This window comes from Rhinopithecus roxellana, chromosome 17, assembly GCF_007565055.1.
Source record: "Rhinopithecus roxellana isolate Shanxi Qingling chromosome 17, ASM756505v1, whole genome shotgun sequence".
Taxonomy (NCBI): domain Eukaryota; kingdom Metazoa; phylum Chordata; class Mammalia; order Primates; family Cercopithecidae; genus Rhinopithecus; species Rhinopithecus roxellana.
Window position 1 is genome coordinate 11,346,589 of NC_044565.1, and position 10,854 is coordinate 11,357,442.

Here is a 10,854-nt window from a genome sequence, read left to right on the forward strand (position 1 = left end):
AAAAACAAAAACAAAAACGGAAATTAGTGGAAGAGCACTCTAGGAAGAACTATAAAGTCTCTGAGGCTGGAAAGGCTTGGTGTGTTTAAGGAAATGAAAGGCCAGAGAGGCTTGAGCACAGCAAGGGCAGAAGGTAAGATTTGAGGTTAGAGGTGGACAGAAGCCATATTAGGCAGTTATAGGAGCTTGGATTTTATTCTGGATGCAGTGAGGACTGTTGAAAGATTTAAGGTTTGTGTTCACTTCTTGAAAGGATCACTCAAGCTAATATGCAGAGAATGGATTGAGGTGAGATAAGAATAGGGAAAACAAGTTAGGATGCTATTGGATGGTTGGGGGAGAGATAGTGATGGCTTGGACAAGAACATTGGCACTGGAGATGAAGAGAAGTAGATAGAAATGGTGGAAGTAAATGAACACGTCTACCAAGAGACTGAATGTGAGAGAAGGAAAGGAAGGCAGGAAACAAGAAGAATTCTTGGGTTTTAGGCTCGTGTCTGTCTTGATGGTGGAGCTCTTTCCTGTGATTGGAAGACTAAGAGAGGAACTCATTGATATGCACAAAAGGTAAAATCCAGAGTCCTGTTTTAGGCATATCAAATTTGAGAGGTTTGTAAGATATACTGATGGCAAGAAGTAGACATTTGGATATATGAGCCTGAAACTCAGTGGAGAGCTTGGGACTGGAAATATAAATTTGGGAATTATCAACATATGGATGGTATTTAAAGCCATAGACCTGGGTGAGGTCACCTGGGGAAAATCTAGAGAGAACAAAAGAGTGTGGAGACTGAGCCCTGTAAAGGATAGCCTGCAAAAGAAACTGGAAAGGAGTGGCCAAAAAGGACAGCAGGGAAACTAGGGCACTGGATGTTATAGGTACCCGAGAAAGCGTTGGTCTGAATGACCGTTAAGGCTCCTCCAGATACGAATTTCTATAACTTTACGGATGTTTCAAATCCCTTCAAGCTGGGAAATTCTGTCTCTGCTGCATCTTTGGATCTTTGGGATAACAAGCGTCCTGAAGAATCACTGGGTCTTTTCAAAGACTGAAAATGGATTCCCAGCAATGTGAAATCTTGTGCCTGGGTTCTACAGTGATCAAAGGTAAGGTTGAGCCCAGGACAAAATGAGGACCCCCTGGAGGGAAGCTAGGGCGACACAGTAAGTGGCAAAAGAATACAAGTGAGGTTATTTGACTATCCTCTTCCAGTAAGGCTGGCTCAGCTGTGGCAGACCTCAGGGTGGTTAGGACAAATGGCAGCCCCATACAGGGACGTACATGGACCCTGATCCTTGTTTTTTTTTCTTTCTGGGGCCTTTCTGAATCTCCACTCCATGTGCAGCGTTGACCCGTTACCTTGAGGAACTCTAAAATTTGCATCAATGGATTTGTCTGAGGGCTCTGTGGCTTCGGCCCTGTCCAGGAGGGCAGCCTGGCAATTGGATTGTTCCTGCTGGCTGGTGCCATTGTGTGATATTGAGCCACCAGAATGGTGCTGATACACTGCTTTTGAGTGATCCTCACATCAGGCACAGGATGAATTCAGGGCTCTGGGCTACGGATGGTCAACTGTTAGCACATGGGCTTGGGCTGTGTGTGGGGACCCCTGCCTCAGCTCTCACCTGTCCATGTTCCTCCATGATACCATCTCTGATTTGCGGCATTCAAAGGCATAGGATGGCAGCAAGCCTTCTTCACCCTGTATATCCATCCCCTTGCTGCTGGCTCCTAAGATTTTCACCCCATGCCCTCATCAGTCTCTGTACCACACATCAGGAAGTCCTCCAGTGGTGGCTGTGCCTGCCTTCTCTGAGGATTTTAAAGACCTTGGCTTTGCCACACCAACAGGCTCTTCCAACCAGTGCCTTGCCTCCAAATGATATGGCGATACCTATAACATCCAGTGCCCTAGTTTCCCTGCTGACCTTTTGGCCACTCCTCCAAATGATATTTGCTTTCTCAGGTCGATCTTAAGCCATTCCCAACAAGGAATGGACATCCTTGTGTGAAAAACACCGTTTTTCTCGCTCCAGTCACGTCTCCTTGCCTTTCCTCTCTTTTGGTGGTGGTGTGCAGAAACGGAGGTGCAGGAAATGTTGAAAGGGATCACATTCTAAGAATGTAGTTATAACGGCCTGAAGAATTCAAGAGAATACATGGTTGGAAGATATGTCACTTTATGTTAACACTATAAAACTCCAAATGAAAAATAAATTATTGTGCATACTTTCCTGAATATTCTGGATAAGGCTTACATTTTGGTCATTATTAATGAAGTACAGAAACAACCTCTGAGAGAGTGGTTGGGTGCCAGTATTTGCAGGTGCCATGAGGAATGATGCAGCACCATCAGTAAAGATGCAACCAACATTACACGAATGGTATCAGAGAACCACAGAGGCAAAAAACCAAAACCCAAGCCCAAAACTATATTGTTTCAATAGAAACAGATTCCAAAAGCCATGACATTGTGAGTGACAACAATGTTGCTGCCTCTTTCTCACAATAGGAAATAAAACATTAACCAAAAGAGCATGGGCAGATATTTCCTGGATCTGAACAGGAATATCTGGTGTCTGAACTCTATGAAGAATCTTCACGTGCAGTGATAGAACAATAAACACATTTGTAAGTACCTCTTCTCTATGGATTATTCTAAATCTTCATTGACAAATGTCAACACCTCACATAGGCCTGTACATTTTGAAATACCTTTTTAAATTAAATTGTTTAGATGGACAAGGGTCCTATAAAATATTTTTTCAGGGCTTTGTATACTAGGGGTGGCCCTGGTTACTGGTGACCTTGAAAATACTGCCTCAGTGGTCTGGTGGTGATAAATACCTCACTGAAGTAAGTGCAAGGGGAGTTAGAAGAGAAAAATTGCAGACAATGAATATAGACAAGTTAATAAAAAAGACTTTTTCTATAAATAAGAGCAAAGAAATGAGGCAGAAGTCGGAGGGGTGGGGGGTAAAGAGTATATGTATTTTTTAGATGTATTTATGTATTCCGTTAGGAATGGTCCAGTAGAGGGGAGAAATTGATGCTGTCGGGAAAGGAGAGAGAGAGAGAGAAAGAGAAAGAGAGAGAAGCGGAGTGATTTTCTTGAGCAGGCAAGAGGGGATGGGAGTCTGATGAGAGAAGCAGAGGGGATGTCCTTAGAGAGGAGCCCTGACATCTGTCACTCAGCTGGTGAGAAGGAAAAGGATGTGGGTGCAGATATTGGTAGGTGTGCAGGTGTGGTGGTGCGAACTTGAAAAAGTTCCCAATGCTTTTATTTTCTTTGTGAAATAGGAACCAAGTTCATCACGGAGAGAGTGAGTGGGTTGGGGAAAAGGTGTTGTATGTTTGAGGAGTGAGGAGAAGGTGTCAAATAATCATCCAGGTCAGCAGGTTAGTAAGCAGCATGAAAATGTGATAGGATTGCTGGCCACACTAATGACCATTTGAGATCTAATGACAAGACCAGTTGGACCAGTCAGTTGGGTTGTTGTTGTTGATACTGTTGTTTTCTTTCCCTGCATATAGCTGCACAGAGGCCAGTGTGGAATAGGCTTAGAATTTGACTTCACCAGGATGGGGGCGCTGGTTAACACCTCTTGCCTCTCAGCTCCAAATCCACCTTCATTGCTTGCTTGTGATGTTGGAACCTTTCCCCTTGGTTAGCTAGTATGATGTTATATGCTTCATCAGTAGGGGACACCAGAGGATGAACAGTATTTCCTAGTTTAGTGTTTTTTTTTTTTTTTTTTTAATCTAGGCAGGCTTTTGTAGTGCACAGTGGCCAGTGACCAGCAGCATGTGTTTCCATAGGCATCTTCTCCCAGGGCCCCAGAAGGTGAATTGCCAGTGAGTCCTGCCAGCAGGCCCCTCAGTGACTGCACTGCTCAGTAAGTCATGGCTGTGTACTTCCCATTGAGGTCTGGATCTAAGCTCGGGTAGTGGGGGCTGCTCTTCCATAGTCATTCCATCCTTGTGTGCTCTGCCTCAGCCCTGGGGATAGTGGCCACTTTCTGTACATGTCAGTCCTCTATTCTTGTTGCCATATTAGCAACCAATTCTCTTTTGTTACTGCTTAGCAGCCAACTTTTTTTACATTGAACTTGCCCCAACCAAATTATAGTATGGTTTCTGTGTCTTAATTGGACCCTGGTTGATACAGTTTGGGTTTTGAAAGTGAAGAATTGTCCAAGTGATGTTCATCACTTCTTTCTTTTCATTTCTGTATTTTTATTGCTTCTACTTTCTGTCTCCTTCCCCAGTAATATATAAACTTATTCAAATGTCTCCTACCTGAAAAATAAAACAAAATGGAAGCCATAGTTGGCTTCTTATCTTCCTTTAGTTACCGCTCTGTTTACTTTTACAATCCAGTTCCTCAAAAGAGTACACTCTAAATCTGTGGTAGAGAGAACTTTTGTTCCCAACTCCTAGTTTCCCCCTGTAATAGGATGACACAGCCCTGCCCATGGTGTGACTTGTCCATCCCCCCTGAAGGGACCATGTGCATCTCTGCTCCACTTACGTGGGGCTTGGCCTTAATTGTTGCTTTGATCCATGGAACATGGGTGGAAGCAACCAAGTGCCAGTTCTAAGCACAAGGTTATGAGACAAGGCATATTTTGGTTTGTTCCTCTTGAGCTTCTGCTCTCTGCCATGAGAAGGGCATGTCCCACAGTATGGCTGCTCCTTAGGCCTGGGACCTGGAATGAAAGACAGGCAAAGGCCAGCTGAGGGCCTGCTCTGTGGATAGGGCTGTGACCACTCTCCCACTCTTTTCCCTGGCACCACCTCAGGTCCAGGAATAAAGAAAAGCAACGAAAGTTTTCATTAGACTTTCAAAACTTTGAATCTTACTCATATTTAATCCTTAGTTGCTGAAGAAGTGACTTTCATATATAGGAGACACTAAGGGGGTACATTCTCAGTGAAGTGACAGCCATGGGGGAGGGAAAGACTGATCTATATGAGGACTTCAAGGTCCTGGCATATCAGGGCAGGTCTTTAGGAGTCTTGTTGACATAAATAAAATAGGTAGAGAGGATATTAAGACTGAGGCCGGGCCCTAAACACTAGTGTATTAATTTGCTAGAGCCGCCATAACAAAATACAACTGGGAGATTAAACAATGACATTTGTTATCTCAGCTCTGGAGCCTAGACTTCTGAAATCACGGTGTTGGCAGGGTTGGTTTCTTCTGAGGGCAGTGAGGGAAGGATCTGTTCCAGGCTTCTCTCCTTGGCTTATCGGTGGCTATCTCCTTGTTTATATCATATTCCTGCTGTATGAGTATCTGTCTCTATATTTCTCCTTTCTGTAAGGACACCGGTCGTACTGGATTAAGGCTCACTCCTTAATGACTTCATTTTAACTTAATGATCTCTCTAAAGACCGTGTATCTAAATAAGCTCACATTCTGAGTTACTGACAGAACTACAGCATGAATTTTTGCGGAGACAATATTTAACTCATAAAAACTAGAATTAATATTCCTAAGAACAAGGGGTGAGCCAAGCCTCCTCCTTCATCTGGGGTGAAGGGAGTCTTCTGAGTAGATAAAGAACTCCTTTTAGGGTAGAAAAGAGCTGAAGTTCATCCAGTGCAAGTACTGAGTGAATTTATTCTAAGGTCCCAAGACAAGAGAAAGATAAAAACAAAAACGGACGTATCACTGAAGGAGATGTGCTCTGCCACCTTCCAGCAGCAGCAAGAACAGTGGGTATATAAGCTCCAGTGGCCAAGGTTGCCCAGGTTACCCTTTTCAGGGGGCAGTGGGGGCAGCAGTAGAGGCATAGTGGGTTCTGGAGTCAGAAAGACCCAGCATCTTCTGCTGATGCTCATGCTGTATGTTTTTTTCCAATCCTCGCAGCTACAAATTTTTATCCCAATGGGGAGCACTGTTTATAGGTTGGGGGATTAGATTTCATAGTGAGCAAAGAAAGAAAATGAGGAGAGACACGTTGGACAAGTTGGTGAGAGACTGTGCCATTCGCCCTCTAGTCTTTGACCATAGACAAAGATTAAATAAGGTTATATGGATAGGAAGAAAGAAATAGAGGGGGCAAAGAATCAGGTAGGTGATTCATTTAATCCTCCCAAAAGGGTCTTTCTTTTTTTTTTTTTTTTTTTTTTTGAGACGGAGTCTTGCTGTGTCGCCCAGGCTGGAGTGCAGTGGCCCGATCTCAGCTCACTGCAAGCTCCGCCTCCCGGGTTCATGCTATTCTCCTGCCTCAGCCTCCCGAGTAGCTGGGATTACAGGTGCCCGCCACCTCACCCAGCTAATTTTTTTTTTGTATTTTTAGTAGAGAAGGGGTTTCACCGTGTTAGCCAGGATGGTCTCGATCTCCTGACCTCGTGATCCGCCCGTCTCGGCCTCCCAAAGTGCTGGGATTACAGGCTTGAGCCACCGCGCCCGGCCAAAAGGGTTTTTCTTATTGCAGCTTCTTTGCAACTCTGACCATATTGTAATATTAATCAATCAATCAATCACTTGCCTTTGCTGATATTTGTGTACCCTCCCCCTGCCCTAAATTTATATATGGAAGCCTTAACCCCCAATATGAGTGTATTTGGAGATAGGGTCATTACAGAAGTAATGAAGGTTAAATGAGGGTATATAGGTAGGGCATTAATCCCACAGGATTAGTGTTCTTATAAGAAAAGTCAACAGAGAACTCCTGCTCTCTCTCTCCTCTCTTCCTTTTTGCACATGCACAAAGAGGAGGTCATGTGAGCATGGAGCCAGAAGGTGGCCATCTACAAGCCTGGAAAACAACCCTCATCAAATTGGCTGACACCTCGATCTTGGACTTCCCCCTCCAGAACTGTGAGGAATTAATTTCTGTTTAAGCTACTCAGTCTCTGGTATTTTGTTATAGCAGCCCAACTGAACTAATGAAATTTATTTAAATTATATTTCCCCCATTAGAATGCAGAAACCAAGCATCTCTATTTCCCAAATACCACCAGTACCTGGCATGGTAGCTTTCACATGGCAGGCACTCAATAAATATTTGTTGAATGAAGGATTAGTAATCAATAACATAATAGATATTATTATCCTCATTTTAAAGTGGAGAAAATTGACAGATATGAAAGGATGCTTAATACTCACAACCTAGGGACACAAATGGCATTTCCTTAACCGAAGTTAGCTGAAAGTGGGCCAGGATCAAATAACATCTTCAGACACAAACTACACTAAAGATTGCTTTAGCTGATCCATGAGAAGGGTCATATTTGTTCCAATTTCACTCTAGTGTCCTCTCTGTAAAAGGGATTAGAGATTTGCCAATCCACATCTGGTTCACTCCCTGTAAATCAATGCCCTCAGAGTCAGTAGACAGATGCAAAGCTTGAAGGAATTTAATTGCCAAAGGCAATATGGGGATATGAGAGGATGAGCATTTGCTGTCTCCTGAGAGACCTCACAGGGTGGCATTGCCCCGTTCCAGGGTCTGGTCTATGCCCTGCAGGTTTAGAAACTGAATCTGTCAGCACACTGAGTGTGGATCCATTTCTCAGCTTCAACTCTAATTAATTAAGCTTAGAGAGCTGATGCATGCAACCAGCATGTCAATTTATTGATTCACAAGAGGCATAAAACCGCCACTGTGTCTGGAACACTCGTCTCCATACAGCTTGCACATTCTTTCAATGAAGTCAGACCTCCAAGGAGGGCAAGTTATCAGAAAGTTGCTTAGTGAGCATGGAATTCAAAAGAGCGAGCTAGTTAGATGATTCAAACGTTTAATGGCATTAAACTGGGAGAGCCGATACTGCCACGTTTACTGTAGGAACAGTCTTTCCAAAGGTGTTGGATTATTCAAAGCTGTTGGCTGAGGCATCGTCTCCAGTGGGCATTTCTTACATGGGCTCTGCTGATGTTCACCATCCTCATGCTCCTGTTTTTATGCTTTTCATGGCTGACTAACCCTGCTTTGACTGACTCTTTTAGTCTTTTTACTTGCTAAACTGTCAGACACATTCTGTCTGTTTCAGATGACTTTGTCCGTTGGTTTTGATCCCCCCCATGCAGTTGAAAACCCATGTATAACTTTTGACTCCTCCAAAACTTAACTACCAGTAGTCTACTGTTGACCAGAAGCCTTGCTGACAACAGAGTTCATTAGCACATAATTTTGTATGCTATATGTACTATATACGCTACTCTTACAGTAATATAAGCTAGAGAAAAGAAACTTATTAAGAAAATCATAAGGAAGATAAAATATGTTTACTATTCATTAAGTGGAAGTAGATAATCACAAAGATCTTCATCCTCATTGTCTTCACATTGAGTAGACTGAGGAGGAGGAGGAAGAGGAGAGGTTGTTCTTGCTGTCTCAAGGCCAGCAGAGGGAGAAGAAAATCCATGTATAAATGAACCCATGCAGTTCAAACCCATGTTGTTCAAGAGTAAACGGCAATGTGATCCATAACCTGGGACATTCTACAAGATAACTCAGTTGGATATTTCAAAATGTTAATATCAAGAAAGAATGGCTGGACTCCTCTGTTAAGAGTCATCATAATGAAGTATAACGCATGAAATGTGATTGGGTTCAGGTTAAAAATATAAATGCAACTATAAGAGATATTGTTGGGAAAAAGGTGGAAATTCAAATATGAACTTGTTATTCAGTGGTGTTATGAACAATTGCTAATTTTATTTGGTGTGATAATGGTAATGTAGGGGACTGTGTGTGCCCCAGAGATGTAGGCAGGGTGTTTAGCGCTGAAGAGTTACAATGTCTGAAACTCAGTGTCAGATGATTCAGCCCAAAACTAACAAACAATGTCTACCTATCTACACAGAGAGAAGCAAACACGGCAAAATATTAGCAATGTCAAATCTAGGTGGAGAGTAAATGAATATTTATTTTACTTTTCTTTTTAATTTTACTTTAAGTTCTGTGATACATGTGCAGACCACGCATGTTTGTTACATAGGTATACATGTGCCATGGTGGTTTGCTGCACCTATTAACCTGTCATCTAGGTTTTAAGCCTTGCATGCGTTAGGTATTTGCCCTAATGCTCTCCCTCCCCTTATTTTACTATTCTTTCAACTTTTCTCTATGTTTGAAATTTTTCATATTACAAAGTTAAATGAAAGAATATAATGTATTATAATAAGTGGTTTGTAAATGTAGTGGTAAGAATAAAAATTAAGCAATATTTACTAAAAAGTAACATTTGAGAACCTAGGAGATGATTCTCTCTTGGGTAATTGGGTAATTCCTTCACCTCCCTAGGTTTCTGCTTTCTCACTTCAAATCAGGGACGTAGAGTTGGGTTAGGACAATCTTTGGTGTCTATTGTGCTGTAATATCCTAGAGTTTGATGTAAAGTATGAATGTACTCAATTTTGTTTGCTCTCTCTTCTTAGGTAAAAAGACATCCCTCAACTATGGTAAACAACAACAACAACAACAAAACAAAACAAAACAAAAAAACCCTGCATCAATTTGATAAATAATCCTCCCCGTTGATATCACTGTTTTTTTTTTTTTCTTCACATCTTACTGGTATTTAAATGCTGAGCTTACACTTTCCATGGGCATGCTTAAAGACTAAACAATAGTTGAATTCTAAATTAATCAACTGACCAACCAGTAAGCATTTATTAAGCAACTCCTTTGGAGCCATCTATCTGTTATGTGCTGTGGGAGCACAAAAGAAGTAGGACATCGGCCGGGCGCGGTGGCTCAAGCCTGTAATCCCAGCACTTTGGGAGGCCGAGACGGGCAGATCACAAGGTCAGGAGATCGAGACCATCCTGGCTAACACGGTGAAACCCCGTCTCTACTAAAAAATACAAAAAACTAGCCGGGCGAGGTGGCGGGCACCTGTAGTCCCAGCTACTCAGGAGGCTGAGGCAGGAGAATGGCGTAAACCCGGGAGGCGGAGCTTGCAGTGAGCTGAGATCCGGCCACTGCACTACAGCCTGGGTGACAGAGTGAGACTGTCTCAAAAAAAAAAAAAAAAAAAAAAAAAAGAAACTATCAACAAACCAAACAGACAACCTACAGCATGGGAGAAAATATCTGCAAACTATGCAGCTGACAAAGGTCTAATATCCAGAATCTATAAGGAACTTAACCCAAAATCAAACAACCTTATTAAAAAGTGGGCAAAGAACATGAACAGACACTTTGCAAAAGAAACATACACACAGCCAACAAGCATATGAATAAAATGTCCAACATCACTAATCATTAATGAAATGCAAATCAAACTACAAGGAGATACCATCTCATGCCACTCATAAAGGCTATTATTAAAAAGTTAAAAAATAACAGATGTTCGTAAGGTTGCAGAGAAAAAGGAACACTTATATACTGCTGGTGGGAATGCAAATTAGTTCAGCCACTGTGGAAAGTAGTGTAGTGATTTCTCAAAGGACTTTAAACAGAATTACAATTCTATCCAGTAATCCCATTATTGGATATATACCCAAAGGAATCTAAATTGTTCCATCATAAAGACACATGCTTACACTATTCACAATAGCAAAGACATGGAATCAACCCAGATGTCCATCACAGGTGGACTGGGTTAAAAAAATATGGTACATATGCATGGAATACTAATGCAGCCATAAAAAGACCAAGATCATATCTTTTGTAATAACGTGGATGGAGCTGGAGGCCATTATCCTAAATGAACTAACACAGGAACAGAAAACAAAATACTGCATATTCTCACTTATAAGTGGGAGCTAAACATTGAATATACATGGACACAAAGAAGGGAACAACAGATACTGTGGCCTGCTTGAGGGTGGAGGGTGGGAGGGGCATGAGGATCAAAAAATTACCTCTTGGGTACTATGCTTATTACTC

General features: G+C 42.2%; 1 long non-coding RNA gene across 1 annotated transcript in view; it reads left to right on the plus strand.

The window, feature by feature from the left end:
• LOC104674834 overlaps positions 1–9,501 on the plus strand; it is a 32,487-nt gene extending 22,986 nt beyond the window's left edge. The window contains exons 2-5 of the long non-coding RNA XR_749691.1: positions 2,514–2,632; positions 3,302–3,392; positions 3,768–3,897; positions 9,399–9,501. This is a non-coding gene — a long non-coding RNA (uncharacterized LOC104674834). The remainder of the gene's footprint in view (positions 1–2,513; positions 2,633–3,301; positions 3,393–3,767; positions 3,898–9,398) is intronic.
• Positions 9,502–10,854: the final 1,353 nt, after the last annotated feature.